Raw genomic sequence first — 17,797 nt, 5'->3', positions numbered from 1 at the left:
TGATCGACGTTCGGATAATCGACGCTCTACTGTACATTTATTTTCTCAAGAATGGGGATTTTAGAGAGAAATCCCAAATTAGGTCCGATTTTTATTTTTAAATTATGATTTTTTGGCGTAGATTTATTTATCTAGTAGGTATGTAATGCTTTGATTTACATACTTAATTTGATTACCAACAAAAGTTCTACCAATCTTCATCTAATATATTGTTTTCTTACTGTTTTGTTATATTTTAATATTTTCTTCCACAAAATTTAAACTACATAATTTAATTATATTCAAAACAATTGTCAAACAGTAAAACGTTCAGTTACCCTATTTTTCCACATGACAAATAATGTGGAATTGGACGAGTGAGTCTAGGCTTCGATTACATATCAAAGCGCCCCGAAATTCACGGGTTCGATTCCCGATGCAAGTTTTTATTTTTTTACTTTTTTATGCATTTTATGATTGTAAGTATATTTGTTATATAATTTTTTTTTTTTCAGAAAATGCGTATTTAGAATTTTTGCCAACAATTATTATCGTTCAGAAATCATTTTTTCTTTGTGACATTTTTCAATGTGTTTGTGTGCGTTTTATTCTTTTATTTTTTTAAATTTTTGGTATTGTCTTAAAAATCACATAATATGTAGTACAAGTATAACTTCTTACGTGCGTACAAAGTACACACACATTCTTTTTTTTAACTTTTTTAGAACCTATAACTTTTTTTTGGAGGAGGCTGCAGGTCCAATTTTTTTGCATTTTTTGTATTTTATCAAAAGCTATCTCTCTGATTTTTTTCAGATTTTTCCGTCAGGTGCGCCATCTTGAAAAATCAAGAAAACTGTTTTTTTTAGAGGGTTTTTGGGCATTTTCTCCATTTTATAGACTGCAACATAGATTAACTTAAGGTTTTATTAATAGATTAAAATAACTGAGTATATTAAGATATTCAAAAATTGGGCGAAACACTTTTAAACCCCCCAAAAAACCATGTTTTTTTAAGTTTTGTAAGGATTTTTGCGAGTCTAATTATATTTTTTGTGGTCTATACAGCCTGAATATTTTTTTTTATTTTTTTACGTTCTATATGATTTAAAAAAATTAGGACTCACCGCAATTTTAGCCCACTTCCCCTATTCCCCCTCCCCCACAGCCAAAAATGTCAATTTTTCGATTTTATTTTTTTTAAGTTGGTTTGCAATTACAAATGTTATTCTGAAGCTATTTCTTTGTGGCATTTTTGTAATTAACTATTCTAAATGGTCATTTTTTAGTTAAATTGTGGCTTATTTCCCATTTAGAATAATTAATAATTATTAAATTAAAAATTACAAAAAATTCACACGCACAAGCTGAGGCTTTTACAGATCATCTATTTTTATGGACCCGAAGGTCGAGTGTACATATTATAACCTAAAAAAATCTTTTTTTTTTGTTTTTTAATAGGTACGTATATTTTTTTGGTGATGGCTGCATGTCTATTTTTTTTATGTTTTGTGTATTTTATCAAAAACTATATTTCTGACTTTTTTCAGATTTTTCTGTAAGGTGAGCCATCTTCAAAAATCCGTAAAACTGATTTGTTCGGTGGTTTTTAGAGATTTTCTCCATTTTATATACTTCAAAATAGATTAACTCTAGGTTATATAGGTATAATTTGAAATAACTGAGTTTTTAGGGATATTTTATATAATTTACTATTGAATAAACTTAAAAACAACCTGCTAGTTTTCACAATCATAAACGAGGATGACACGTTCCACAATTAAAATTACGTTTCACAATTAAAACTTCCCTGTTACCTACATCAAAGTTTGTCTGACTAGACACCGTTAAACTATTAACATATTTTCAGCTTGCTATTAATCAACTTTTTTTTGGTACGCGGGATCCAGGCCTAATATTTTTTGAGATCAATACAGCCTGAATATTTTTTTTCGTTTTTTTTTTACGTTTGATGTGTTTAAAAATAAGCCTTAGCTCAATTTTAGCCCTCCTCCCTCTCAACCTGCCCAATAAATCATTATTTTTTCGTTTTCATTTTTCTCTCAGTATATCTGTTGCCTCATCAGCCTATATCAGGTGACTGACGTCATCGAGAGGATAGCCAGGTTGAAGTGGAGATGGGCAGGACACGTAGCCAGAATGACAGATGGGCGATGGACGAAGAGGTTATTGGAATGGAGGCCAAGAGAAGACAAGAGAAGCGTCGGTCGACCGCCTACAAGATGGACTGACGACTTAAGAAAGGTAAATAAAAACTGGATGAGGGCGGCGCAGGATAGATGGGGTTGGAAACGAGGGGAGGAGGCCTATGTTCAGCAGTGGACTTTTGAGGCTGGATGATGATGATATCTGTTGCTCAGTTTGTCCTCAAGTAAACTACAATTTAACAAAATAATTTCAAATTTTTGCAATATTTTTGTATAAAGTAAAGATGTCATTGTGATATCTTTTAGGTAGGATACAAAAAACAAAAATAAAACAGAATAATCAATTTAAGAAAAATACATTATTTTAATATATCATCATACTTCTTGTCCTTTTGTGAATCAAAAAATTTTGTTCTTTGTTCATTAGTTTGTATTTAGTAGGTACCCTAATATTACCTTACATTATACATATTCTAATTATTCAAACATGTGCTTGTACCACTATATAACCTATATCTCTGCTCTGCCTATTAAAATGTCATTTTGCTTCACGTTTACTGCCACGTAAAACACCATAAAAAGAATAAAGAAAGTATTACCAAAGAATATGTAGCTCCGTATATACTCTTAGAGTATTCGGGGAGTATATTCGTTGGTATTACACTTTACAGTTCTAAAGTCTTCATCGCTGTCTTCGTCTACTACAGGTATAACATCTGTATTGTCAAAGAGTTTTGTAAGATATTCTGCTGGCTTGATGATTTTTGTAAAATATCTTCCATGCGATAAATATTATATTATGGCAGCTACATGCGAACAACAGCCTATAGTTATGTTGCCGTTTCCGCAACTCACATCTACAACAGTATCTATCGTTTAATGTTTTCCCAACCATCTTCGTTTGGCTCATAATGCGAATAGTCCATGCTGTATGCTTGTCCCCATTAGGTAAATTATTCCGATTCATTTTTTTGCACAAACTTACTCAATTACTCAAAAACAGGTCCTTATAACAAATCCACAAGGTGCCAGGCAGTATCGCGGTCGGAAAATTGTTTTAACAATTTTTTAAACGAATTCAAAAAATCACTTTTTTCACTTAGAACAAATTTGTTTTAGATTCTCTGGATCAACCTGAGCAAAAAAGGTCTCTTGTGATTTTTCTATAAAATTGATTGTTGTCGAGTTACATGCAATTTAAAATTTGAAAAACGCTAAAATGGCTATTTTCAAGGCTTAAAAATGCGATTAGTCTTATTTTTTAATCACATATAACGTAAAAAAATGAAAAAAAAATATTCAGGCTGTATCGATCTCAAAAAATATCATTAAGCCCGCAAAAACCCTTACATAACTTAAAAAAACATGGCTTTTGGGGGGTTTAAAGGTGTTTTGTCCAATTTTTGATAATCCTAAAATACTCAGTTATTTGAAATTACACATAATCTATTAAAAAAAACTTCAGTTGATCTATTTTGCAGTCTATAAAATGGAGAAAATCCCTAAAAACCCCCTAAAAATACAGTTTTCCTGATTTTTCAAGATAGCGCACCTGACGGAAAAATATGAAAAACATCAGAGAGATAGCTTTTGATAAAATACACAAAATGCAAAAAAGTGGACCTGCAGCCCCCTCCAAAAAAAAGTTATAGGTTTTAAAAGTTAAAAAAAATTGAGGTTATGTACACTCGACCTACGGGCCCATAAAAAATAGACATGTTTTGTAAGAACCTCAGCTACACGTGTGAATTTTTTGAAATTTTTAAATCAATTGCAACCCAACTAAAAAAAAATCTAAAAATCTACTTTTTGGCTGTGGGGGAGGCGTAAGGGGGGTGGCGAGCTAAAAACCCGCGTTATCTCCCCCCGATAGTTGCATAGATCCCGATAGTTGCATAGAACGTAAAAAAAATAATAAAATTGAATTCTGGGAGTGAGGGCATTTTGCCTATCTTTACCCCTATTTTTCTTCCAATGCCTATCCCAATATATGTAGTTATCAATCAATGTGGACAAACATTCTGGTAAAGATAGTTTTATCTGTTATCTTTTTTAGCTAAAGCTTTTTCTGAGAGATATTAAATGATTTGTCTTTTTTAACAAACTCAATATTAACGTCTTTTTTAACAAACTCAATATTAACATACAAAATATTGAAAAGCAACTTGAAAAACAGAATACGTAAATACAATGAAAATACACTAGGGCAAACAGAGCTTCTCAAAAGGAAAATTGACTATATACGCTATTCACCTACTAACACCACTAACTGAAAAGTGCTACAAACATGACATACGTTTACACCTACTATTTATAGATTTCCAGCAAGCGTTTGACTCTGCAAATAGATACCAACTCTAACTCGACATGAAAAACATGAACATACCAGAATTGATTAAATTTGCGTAAATAACAATGGACAACTCGGTAGCAGAAACTATAACATACAAGGAAAATACAGAGAAACTATAAATAAAGAAGGTTTGACAAGGTGACAGCCTATCTACTACATTTATAAACATAGCACTGGACAGAGTACAGAGGACGTGATATTGATAATAGCCGCAAGAGACAAAAAAAGCTGAGAATACACACTGATGGCTCTGATAGAAGAAGCGAAAATTATAGGACGAAAAATAAATGAAGAGAAGACGAAGTACATTTTAATCTCAATTCATTCCAAAAAGTAGATATCTAAGTATTTAGGTGTAACGGTAGGCAGCTCAAACTACAGGAGCGCAGAGAGAACTAAAGTAGTATAAAAGTGAGCAATAGAGCTTATTTGAAATACTAAACTACTAAAAGACAGACATATCAATAAAAGCACCAAAATTAAAATATATAAAATAGCAATCAGACCTGTCATAACCTACATAGAACACAGACAATATACCTGAAATAGAGATGAAGAGAAGCTGAGAATAATAGAAAGAAAGATCCTAAAAAGAATTCTTGGACCAAAAAAATCCTAAACGGAGAGTTAAGACGATTATTTACATCGAGATAAATCAGACAAATAAAAAAGACAGTATCAGACGTATAAAGACTCACAAGTTAAAATGGCTCGGGTATATACCAAGACGAGAAGAAGATAAATTAATAAAGAAAATATTAAAGTGGAAACCTACAAATACAAGACCTAGAGGGAGACCAAAGTGCAGATGGTAAGATCAGTTTAGAGAAGATATCAACAGAATGAAGATACCTAACTGGAGAACAAGCATATACCATAGAAAAGAATGGGGCTTAATCGGGCAAAATCACATAACAATCTGGGAAGGAAGACGGCAGAGGACAAGAAGACAAAGAATGGGCAGAATGATTTCCTGCGAAAAATGGATCAAAAGAGATCATATTAATGAGCGTCTTATACTCCAGCCCAGCAGGGACAGGCCGATATATATTTATAATGGCTAACTTGTACCATGAATATCTAATGGACTATTTGGACGCCGATTTGAAATATTACAGAAGAAAAGGTACACCTATTGGAGTAGTAATTGATCAATCATCTACTATATCATCCAGGATTAATTAACTGATCTTGCCCAGTAGACTAAGATGCTGATCCCGAGGCTAAGGAATAGGGTGGACTGTGAAAACACTGTCACAGACGACTGGATTACTTCCTGACGTAAGTGCTCACAGGACAGGGTTGCTTTAGGGCCTATTTTCAGAGGCTCATGCCTATACCGCGAATACTCCGACACTGTTACTCAGACAATGCTGGAGTGTAATAGGTAGACACTGGAGAGAAGCAGTGTGCATAGAAAAATAGCTTTGAACGGTGTGACTGTGAGAGACATGATTGCAAAGATGACGGGAAGTAAGGAGAATTGGAATAGTGTGCACAATTACAGTTGTACAGTCATTAAAAGGAAAGAAGAAGAAGAGAAGCAGCAGTCGCACCAATCACAGAGATAAGAGATAAGATCTATATCAGAGAAGGGAGTGCTCCCGCCGGAGTACGGTATGTGCGACAATCAACTGTTCACAAGTAGGACAGGGTGGTTTTAGTTAATAGGCAGGATGACAAGAAGATATCTGTTTGCAGAACCTCCTTCTAGGGACTCTGATGTACTCCTGTACTCTGAATCTAATACATGCCAGCTATCCCTAGGGATAGGTCAACTTGGTACAGTTTTTTAGAAAATTGCCACCCTCAGAAGCAAAAAATGACCTATAACGATGTCCTGTTCCCAAAATAAAAGAATATATTGGTAATATAAGGTAAAAATGTTGGGAAAATGAACCAAAAATAATTGACACAAATAATAAAAGTCACTTTCTTACTTAAAGGTTACTAACGGAGAAGGATAACTAACTTGACACCACTTATTGTCCAGGTGTAGAAGAAGACATAAGAACAATGAATGTAAAAGACTGGAGAGTTCTGAAATACAGAATGAATGAAAGTATACTAATGTATAACCATCCTCATATCGTCTAAGTAATCAATCTTATATGACGTAAATCTTTTTTACTTAACATTGTCCAATGCATTCATTATTATCTTACCTTTGCAGAAAAATATTAGGTATCACTGATCATACACCCGCGCTCAATCAAAAGTGACAATTAACTTTTTCTATGGTCCGTATTTAATTGTCTGTATTTACAAAATCACACGCTGATAAGATAATACCTGATAAACTTTTGTAACAGAGAATACTTATGTCGTCCGTGTACAAAAATGGTATAATTTAGCTACTTTGTATGGATTTTTAATCTTTTTTATTGTTTTGTTGGATTGAGGACACTGATTGAGCGATTGGATTATTCTGTTCCAGATACATGCAATAAATAATATACGATTAGAAGGGGAAAATGTACACCTAAATGGACAGAGAGTTAATTTTGGGTGATTTTTTTTTATTATTTTAACTATTAGGACAGTCAATGAGGGTATTTGGCTCCGAATTCCATCCTATTACATCGATTTACTTGATATTTTCACAGGAAGTAGGGAATACCTCAAGAAACAAAGTCTACCCTATGCCGATGTGCGCTTTTATCTTGGGGGTGGTTCCCATCCCTTCTCGGGGGTGAAAAATGTTTTGGTTAAAATAGCCACGGAACAGGCTAGAGAACCCAATTCCAACCACGTGGGAAGAGTCCTGTGTTGCCCTGGGTAACATCCAGGCATATCTTTGACATCACATGAATTTTATATAAATATGTAAAACAACTAAATCGTTTACATTTAAAGGGTTTTTACCCAATACATTTTGGTGGCTCAGGCATGCAATTTTTGCAAGTATGGCCTCTTGTTTTTTTAAAACCTCTGTCAATTTTTTAACTTTTATCTCAATTAATTAGGTTATACTTCATTTTAGGGCTTTTAAACACTGATGATGGTTTCTTAATCCGAAAACGTTTTGTATTGTGACCCTTATTTAGGGTATTTTAAAATATACCTATTACAAGAAACATATTTAGTATTTTTGTGATTTATGGTATACAGCCAGCTACAGGAAGTTTATTTTCCTCGTGGATTTTTAACCCAATTTTAAACAAAATAGGTTCTATAATTATTTTTTGAAAACTCAATACTTTTTGAGTTATTCGTGGTTGAAAATTGGCCATTTTCATTGAAAAATTACACCTTTGCGGACGGACTTTTGCGAATACCTTAAAAACTATGCATCTAACAAAAAAACTATATAAAATATTTCTGTAGGTTATAAAAAACAAAGAGATTTGTTGCTTCATAAATCTTCTAGTTAAAATACAAAGAGGGGTATGGTAGGTAGGAAGAGTTTGTTTTTTTTTGCTGCATGCTCAAATCGGTTTATTCAACTTGAAATTACAGAGAAACTGTCAATTTTAGGTGTATAATGATACTAATAACTTTTGTAGGGCTTGAAAAGACCTTCAAAACAAGAAAATCTAAATGTCGATCACAATCAAACTAAGCGAGATATTCTGCAAAAAAGTTGATGACTAATGTATTTTAAGAAGAAATGAGAAGTATATTTAACCCCTCATTCATCAGAACTTAAACACATCGTTTTCCTTCTACAATACTTTTTATTATAGTGTTATTTCTATCTTCAAAAAGTTGGACTAGATTAAAATGAACGGTTTTTGAAAAAAATAAGATTAAATTATAGAGCGCATTTTTAAATTTTCTTAAAAATCTTCCTTTTCCTCCATGTAACTCGAAAAATATAAGAGATACGAAAAAAATACCACTCAAAAATGTAGGAATTTTTCAGATATAAATTTTATTTTTATTTTTCATTACTGTATCTCTTACTGTTTTCAAGTTACATGGAGAAAAAGGAAGATTTTTAAGAAAATTTAAAAATGCGCTCTATAATTAGATCTTTTTTTTAAACCATTCATTTTAAACCCGTGGAATTTTTGGAACATAGAAATAACACTATAATAAAAGGTATTGTAGAAGGAAAACGATGCATTTACATTTTGGTGGATGGGGGTTAAAATTACTTCTCATTTTTTCTTAAAATATATTAGTTATCAATTTTGTTTGCAGCATATCTCGCTTAGTTTTAATGTAATTAACCTCTAATGTAGCTCATTTTAAAGGTCTTTTTAAGCGCTACATAAGTTATTAGTAACATTATAAACCTAAAGATGACCGTTTCTCTGTTATTTCAAGTTGAATACACCAATTTGAGAATGTAGCAAAAAACAAACTATTTTCACCTACCATATCTCTTTTTGTATCATAACTAGAAGATTTATGAAGGTAAGTGTCTCTTTGTTTTTTTATAACCTACAAAAATGTTTAATGTAGTTTTTTAGTTAGATGCATAGTTTTTAAGGTATTCGCAAAAAACCGTTCGAAAAGGTATTATGTTTCAATGAAAATGGCCAATTTTCAACCACGAATATCTAAAAAAGTATTGAGTTTTCAAAAAAAATTATAGAACAGTTTTTGCTTAGAATTAGGTTATCTAGCGAATTCTGTGGTAATTTTAACCAAAAATTTTTCCACCCTAAGAAGGGGTGGGAACCACCCCCAATGTAAAAGCACACATCGGCATAGGGTAGACTTTGAATTAGGAGATAAGTAGATGCTATTTACAAAATTTCATTAAAATCCATGCAGTAGGATAGAATTCGGAGGTAATAACCTATTCTTGCTCCCATTGACTGGAGTATATGTGATAATCAAATCTCAACTGAAGTTAATTTATTTTTTAAGGTAATATTCACACTAATATTGCTTTGTTAATTAATTAAGTATCTTGACAACATTATTATACATTGGAGACTGTGGAAACACAAACGAAAAAGGGGAAGACCACAAATGCGATGGTCCGACAACCTTAAGAAACACGCCGGATCAAAATGCATGCAAAATATCCAAGATAGACAGGCATGGAAAAGGAAAAGGAGGCCTATATCCAAGGATAGATTAGATGATAGATGGCTAATAAGATAGATAGATAGATCTCAACAGCTATGGCCATTGGTACATAAACGCTATCATTCTTCTTTTTATTGTGCCGTTTTCTTCCGCGATCCAAATTGCAATTGTAGCTTTGAAAACTGTTGCACGAAAGATTTCTGCGAATGAGCTGTTAAACCATCTGCTCAGGTCTTTCAGGCACGAGTTCTCACGTGTTCCAGCTGATCTTTTGCTCTGTACTTTACCTTCCAGTAAAATTTGCGACATCTAAAACAGAACGCAGCAGGGCAAAAAAGCGGTAAGCATTCTAAGCTCTCTACTATGGTCTAAAGGTAAAAGACAAAAACGAAATTCCTCGTAACTTGGTAGTATGATTTATGGGGCAGAAGTTTGGTAAATCACAAAAAAGTATAGAAAAATAATAGAAGTAGTAGAAATGTATTATCTAAGGAGAGCGTGTGGTATATCCAACAAAGATCACGTCAAGAATGAAGATATTAGAAGGAGGACAAATACTGTATATTCCAGTGTAGATAGAATTGAAACGAGACAACTAGTGTGGTATGGTCACATGAAAGGAATGAATGAAGATAGATGACCAAAGAAAGCTTTAAATTATATACCACAACAAAGAGGAAGAAGGGGAAGGCCTTCAGTTGCCTGGGAAGAAAATATACAGCACATCATGAGAGAATCAAAGAAGACGAATGGATGTGGACAGAAAAAGATGGCGGTCGAAATGCGAGAAGCGGCAGAGGCTGTAGGAACCTCGCTTATAGATAGATAAATATAATTTGGAGTAATTCATATTTTTCACCCCTCAACACGTGATCCAGGTTATTGTATTTTCCTCTCTTTGATTATGCTTAGTAATTATTTTTATCGCCAACCGCCACTAAAGTCACTTATTATTGTACTCATTTGCCCTCATTTGCGGCAGTAAAGTAACACTTTATTGTGCTGAAAGAAGAATTTTACTTTACCTGCCGCGATTAATCAAATTAACCAAGATTGAATGTAGGTGTTCGATGGCAGTAATCGAATGGCGAGTATTTGAGTGAACTTAAAATTTATTTACTTTCATTGTTAAAAATATTGTACACAATTTGCGATAATATCAATTAAATTTATGTCAAAAGGTGTAATTTTGTAGTATTTTGTAATTATATTCATATTAAATAAATTAAAACTTTACCGATTTAGTAATTATTCAATATTGATAACTATCGATTAAAAATCGAAAGCGGACATCTTGCAAAAGTTGCCTGTCATCAATGTCATGAAATTATTATGACGTCTAAAATTTAAAAAGTTCTTAAATTGTAAATTGCAGGTAAGTGTTAAAACCAATATCAAATTATTGTAGAAAGTAAAATTGTAGATAAAATATATTTTGGCATTGTCCAAGCTGCCAAGCTTCCAGTACTTCAGTCTTCAGTTTTTCATTCAGGGATTATTAAAATTAAAGATGATTAATTTTATGAAATAATGAAGATAATCAAATTAAAAAAAATTGTGTAGTGTTATAATGAGATTTTAAAGAAGTTAAATAAACGACATATTTTTATTCACTTTTTTTTTTATAAATTTTATACTATTTTTAAATAATTACAGAGCCCAAACTCTTACGTAGTCGACTTTAAGGTGCGAATCATCGGAATTCAAATTCCAAGTTGATTTCTAATCAAATTATGTTGACGATAAAATTTTGTATGCACCACGTCAGTAAAGACTCTTTATCGAACTCGTCTGTTACTCGACTCGCTCGCTACACTCGCTCTTCTCGTAATATCAGACTCGTTCTATAAAGAGTTACTTTACTGACTTGGTACATAAATAACTATTGTTTGCTTATGCGCCGAAGTAGGTATTTTTAAAAATTTAAACGGATAACGAAATATTGCTTTATTCCCGAGGACCTAAAATCTCTGAAAACTTCTATAATGTTTATTTTAATAAAAAAAAGGAGAAAATTTAGTGTGATTTTTATTATCAAATATCTCATTCAAAAGAAACTTTTTGGTAATTCTAAGGGACTTTCGGTCCTCGGTAATAATGTAATCTTTCATTCTGCTTCCTTAAATTTTTCAAAAATACTTCTTAGTTTTCTCAGGATCCGAAAAAAATGAATGCGTTTAAAACACATTAGCGCGAAATTTTGCGCCTACGCCCTTAAAGTAAAAAATATTTACCTCTTGGTTTATCACTTTCGTCCATTTATCATATTCGTCATTGAACTGTTTTTAATATGAATGAGCCACGATAATTATCAATACCAAACATTTTTTAATATTTTCCAAACTAGGCATGCAATAAAAATCACACGAGTAATAGAAATCGATGAATTTGTCTTCAAATATGGCAGCCACGAGCGTCAATCATGCTTTAGTTATTCCAAATTTGTGTGCCGGTTTTTACTGTTTGATTAAACTACAAATAACAAATAATTAGTTTGAAAATATTTGATCGAACCTACAATTTAAGGCCATCGGTATCGGTACATAATTCGCAAATATTTTACGGGTATCCCTACTTTTTCTGTCTTTACACGGCAAATTACGTGTAGTAAAAGTCACACTGGTATGGATATGTAAACATTACTAGAATGTCATTCTACTTGAACATGTCATCATTAATATAAAGAGATGGCTTTTGAATGTTCTTGAATAACTGTTATTTTTATAATTGCAAATTATTAATTCAGTTAATAAATGTGATAATTTATTCACTAACTCTGTATTCAGTGATTGTAATAATTTATATGTACAACAAAAACTAATACTCAACCGAGAAAAGACGAAAAGTGTTAAAGTGATTTTTTAATAATATATTGTTACTATGGACAATTTTGAACATCTTTAACAACAAAATACTTGGATCACAGAATATATTATCCTGATGTATTCTCTGCTTGAATCTTCCACAAATAATAGACAATAAATAACTTTTTATTAAGTTCACGTCTTAAATCAATTATTTATCAAATACACTATATATCAATATTATTTAATCAACAACTCAAAATATTCCCGATGCCATGTCAAATATTTAAAATTATCACTGATTGTCACTGTCTGACTGACAGTATGCCGACAATATTCTATTCGACTGAGTGCGTTGTATGACAAAGATAGATTTGAAAATATTACCACGGACATTGTGTTCATTTTTTTCGAAAAAACCAATAAATATTTTTGAAAAATTTAAACGCAGAATGAAAGGCTATATTATTACCGAGGGCCGAAAGTCCCTTAGAATAAATAAAAAGTTTATTTTGAATGAGATAATTTAAATTAAATATCACATTAAATTTTCTCTTAGTTTTTCACCCCTGTAACTTATTAAAATAAACATTATAGAAGTTCTCAGGGACTTTCGGCCCTCGCCAATAACGTAATCTTTCATTCTGCATTTAAATTTTTTAAAAATACTTATTAGTTTTCTCAGGATTCGAAAAAAATGAATCCCCATTTGAATAGCATTGCAGCCGAAAATACGTACCCATCCTCTTATTATAATTTCTGTCTTTTTAATACCAATTTTCTTATATTATCTTTTCGGGAGGAAGGGTAGAAAACGAGGAAATACACAGAAAGTTAAAGTTTGATGATGTTCTCGAACGCATTACAAGGCTGAATTGGAGATGGGTGTAGGTAATATGTAGCTCAATGGCGGATTGGAAGATGGACAATGAAGATTCTGGAATTGAGATCAAGGACTGATAAGCGCAGCCAAGGTGGCCAAGGCAGCGAATTGGGTTGCACTAGCACAAGATAAAAATAAATGGAAAAACTTTGAGAAGGCCTATGTCCGACTGTGGACGCAAACAGAGACTGTATGATGATTACTTGTTACCTAAACGGATTATGTCTGACTACCTCTTCTGCCTACTTCTAACTCGTATTGAACTTACTCCGAACCAAATCCTCGATTTCTGCTCTACATGCTCCAAGACTGAATGAAAGTTTTGGCACAAATTTGGATGTAATAAGCATCGAATTTTATAGCTTATAGTATTATAATCTGGACAACTATTTCAATGTCGTTAAGCATTCCTAAAAGAACACTTTTAGCTAATCCCTTCTAATTACAGAAAACAATGATTAGTTAATTAGTTCTTATCTTTATACTGTAAGGAAATTTATGATACATTATTGGGTTTAATTATTCTATTATTGATACCTTAATTTTTCTACAATTTTGGAATTTTGAATGACATTGTTGTGTGTTTGTGTGTAAAGAACGTGGATAGCATTAGTGCATGTCTATTTTTGCCTCTAAGCCAAACTTAATGAAACTATCGAATACTGCTTTCTCTTGTATGATAGAGTGTTAATGTCAGTTGGTCAGAAATGTTTGATCTTCTGCGAAGAGTTGAGTACGAAAGCAATAAAGTTGATCTGATAATCAATAAAGCTAAGATAAAAATAATGGTGGTCGACAGATTCGACACTATTCGACTAACTAACATGTTACAGGAATACCAGATAGTAAACACTAAACACCTTTATCTATCTCGGATCTAGTATAACTAATGATGGTAACTGTGAAGCAGAAGTTCGGAGACGTATTGGTATGGCAAAAAACGCGATGACTCGCCTAACTAAAGTTTGGAAAGACAGATCTATCTCTCAAAATATCAAGATGAGACTGGTGGATGCCCTTGTATTCTCAATATTTCTATACGGAGCAGAGACTTGGACTCTTCGCGCATGCGAGCGCCAAAAAATTGATGGATTTGAGATGTGGTGCTGGAGAAAAATGCTACGCATACCTTGGATCAGTGGCGTGCTGGCCCTATAAATGAATCGGTGCAATCACCGAGAGGCCGCGGCCTCTTGAGGCCGATCAATAAATAAGTCTTTTTTACAAAAAATTTTAGATGTAATATTTTATTTTAATTTCTAATCGAATGATGTTGGTTTGAAGCTGTTTATTTGTGGCATGTTTGTAATTAACTATTCTAAATGGGAAATAAGCCACAATTTAACAAAAAAAAAACTGATTTTATTAACGTTTCGATGACCAGATCGGCGTCGTTGTCAAAATACAAAATATTAATAAATTAAACAAAAATGTTGTTGCTTAGTAAAAGAATTCTTCTAACATTTTAATTTAATCTGATTCATTTCTATCGGAAATTCAGACATATATTATACTTATTTTAAAGTAGAAGACTTCAAAAAGATATTGGCAATATTTATGAGTTGCGTTCCTGGGACGATTTTATTGAGAGATAGTTCATTCGATTACATGAAATCAACTCAAGAATATCCATCACAAAAAATTCATAGCATGTGGTTGTCTTTTTAAAAACAGATCACAGGCTATGACTTTTTGTCAATTTTAATGATAAATCGTATCAAAACATAGGATTGTGCAAGTAACAAATGATAATGTTGTTGATACCGCGAAAACTTTAGCTCCGTGTGGTACTAAAAATTGTAAAGGTTGTATAGTTGTATAGTTTGCTGTTACGCTGTTTTGCATAAGTACAACATATCAGTGTGCTTATCCAAATTTAAATATAGTATATAAGCATTTATTAACTCTTTTGGTGACACAAGTATCTTGTGAAAGAAGCTATTCAACGTTGAAACACAAATTGGTTAAGAAGTACTTTAACACAAGATCACTTGGAAACGTTTATGCTAATGGCTATTATAGAAAAAGAAGCTTTGTATGAGCTTAAAAATGATGAAATAATCGACTAATTGGCTCAAAAATTTGCTTTAATGCGAAAATTATTGATCAAGAGTTAATTATTTTATAAAATAATTGCAAAAGAATGTTTAGATTATTGCGTTGTATTAATATTTAAATACTGTTAAATTAAAGTATTTATACTGTACTTGAATATGTACTCTCTTGTATAATTGATTTACTAATATTCAACTTTAGATAATTGAAAAATTCTCAAAATTTTATTTTTTTAATTACATTAAATTCATATATTTGTTCAGGAAATTCATGTGATGATATTTATCTATTATTATTATTTGTAAGATTGCTTATTCTTAAATAAAAGGACATAGTCAATTTACAAATTCAAAATTTTATGTTTAATTTAAAAATAATTTATATATATTTTTTGATAAATAACGGACAAAAAATTCTGAAAATAGAAGGTAAAATGATAATGGGAGGCCGCTTTTCTATAAAATCACCGGGCCGCTTGAAAAGTTGCAGCACGCCACTGCCTTGGATAGCTCATAGGACAAACGTTTCCATTCTAAACTAACTCAATATTAAAAAAAGGCTGTCCACAATATGTCTGCAACGAATTCTGCAAATCTTTGGTCACGTGGTTCGCAGAGGTGACGACAGTTTGGAGAGATTAATTGTTTCTGGAAACGTTCCGGGGAGAAGATCAAGAGGACGATCACCAACTAGATGGTCTGACCAAATAAAGCATTCAGCTGGAAACTCATTCTGCGAAGCTCGTAGAGCAGCTGAAGATAGAGACCAATGGAGAAACATTGTTAGGAATATTGGAAGAAATCACGATCCTCGGTAATGGGGAAACGACAAGAGAGAGAGACAGGTTTTTCTGGGATGCCAATCCGAAGCAAATGTGTTGAAAGCCATCCATGATTTAGTTTTAACCGTGACATAATAGATAGAGAAAGAAAGTTTAAATTTCAATATTCTACAGACAAGGTCATGTTAACATATTTTTCTAACATAAAGAACCTTTGTTCTGATAGAGTTTACAGAACTTAGAGTGCATATAATGAAATTGTGAACAAGCTACATCAAGCAATAATGTAAATGAAAGCTCTCACGTAGTAGTGATGTTGATTATAGTTACCTACTTTCGAGTATTCGTTACAAATCGTTACTTTTGTATAAAGTAATCATTTAAAGTATTCGTTACTTTGATAACTTTTGTTATTTTTGTATTTGAGTACCGGTAATCATGCATTTCTCAGTACATATTTTGTATTAGTTTTTGTAGGATACTTTGATTACTATGATTACTCTTGTATTTGAGTACAGGTAATCATATCGAGAATCGCATTTCTCAGTATTTCGTATAAGTATAAGATCCGATATAACGACCTTCACCGATCTATTTAATGGATAGAAATTAAATGATATGTAATTGTTCTGTCATTGCTGCTCCACAATATCAGTAATCTCGAGTAATCTGTTTGCATCAATTAAGTGCCAAAAACAAACCCTCGAAACTCTAGATGACGTACCTTAGTAATAACCCTGGGAACCCAGGTGCTTCGGAGGTCGGTTCTGATTGCAAATTCGTATTCAGTGACCCCAAATACCCCGAAATAAGAAAATCTGGCCCTTAATATACTGATTTTAACATGTTTATGTATTTTTCGATGCGTTTTATACACTTTAAAATGTAATAATGCATTTCCACCTATTTTTTTATTGTAGACTTTTTTCCAGACGTCATGCGTCATCCTAATCCTAAATACAATGCAAAAAGTTGCAAGTCTCTATGTACCTACTATATTTAAAAATAGATTTATTTAAGTATTTTTAGTGTTAAATGTCCTGGTCTAATAAAAACAATGACATACCTACATGTAAAATTAAAGTTGATGATCATAGTCTAGAAATATTATTTCTACATATTTTCCGGTCAATCTAAGCTATTTTTTTCTAGGCCTGATAAGAATAGTGTGTATTTATTATTAAAATCTAATGTGTTGCATTTTTATTTTCAAAAGAACTAACATCTGTGAAATTCTGTGAATTATCTACCTCGACAAATCGTATAGACATCTGTTTCTGGGTGCAAGCTTTGTTAAAAATGATATACCTCCCTCTGTTTCAGCTACTTCTCGACGCCCTGTAATCCTGTAAAACTCTTCATAGCCTTCGTCCTTCATAGATAAAATTTTAGTTAATTGTACTGATACCAAAAACTCGTGGAATATCGGTCCGACATCAACCGATGTCAACCGAGTAGATACAATACTCAAAATCAAAATAGGTACTCGCTCTGATACGATTGGTACGAAGAAATGAAGTAATCAGAGTAATCAAAGTAATCAAAGTAACGATTTGCCTCTCTGTATAGTAATCGTTACTTTCGGTATTCGTAAGTAACGAGTAATTTGTAACGAATAGTTACCTTTTCAACATCACATCACGTAGTGGTATGCTTCTACATGAACCTGGTGGTATCCTACTCGGCCTCATGTTGCCAAAGTAGTGAAAGAAAATCTTCAACGTACGAAATGGAGGAAATGAGAGCATCCATCCTGTCGTCCCAATTTATTGTCATGTGATTTTTATA

At 32.3% G+C, this 17,797-nt stretch overlaps 1 protein-coding gene across 3 annotated transcripts in view; it reads right to left on the bottom strand.

The window, feature by feature from the left end:
• LOC126883389 (cationic amino acid transporter 2) overlaps positions 1-17,797 on the bottom strand; it is a 162,326-nt gene that overhangs the window by 88,238 nt on the left and 56,291 nt on the right. Inside the window, exon 1 of one of the 3 annotated variants that reach the window (XM_050648917.1) lies at positions 6,666-6,821. The exons of 1 other annotated variant lie outside the window; for it this stretch is intronic. The gene's annotated coding sequence lies outside the window, so the exon portion shown is untranslated. Of the gene's footprint in view, positions 1-6,440; positions 6,460-6,665; positions 6,822-17,797 lie in introns of those variants that run through there. One more of the 3 variants, XM_050648919.1, reaches the window with a different exon arrangement.

The sequence above is a fragment of the Diabrotica virgifera genome, chromosome 4 (assembly GCF_917563875.1).
Source record: "Diabrotica virgifera virgifera chromosome 4, PGI_DIABVI_V3a".
Lineage (NCBI taxonomy): Eukaryota > Metazoa > Arthropoda > Insecta > Coleoptera > Chrysomelidae > Diabrotica > Diabrotica virgifera.
The sequence above is the reverse complement of the archived record's forward strand: the minus strand, read 5'-3'. Positions and strand labels throughout refer to the sequence as shown.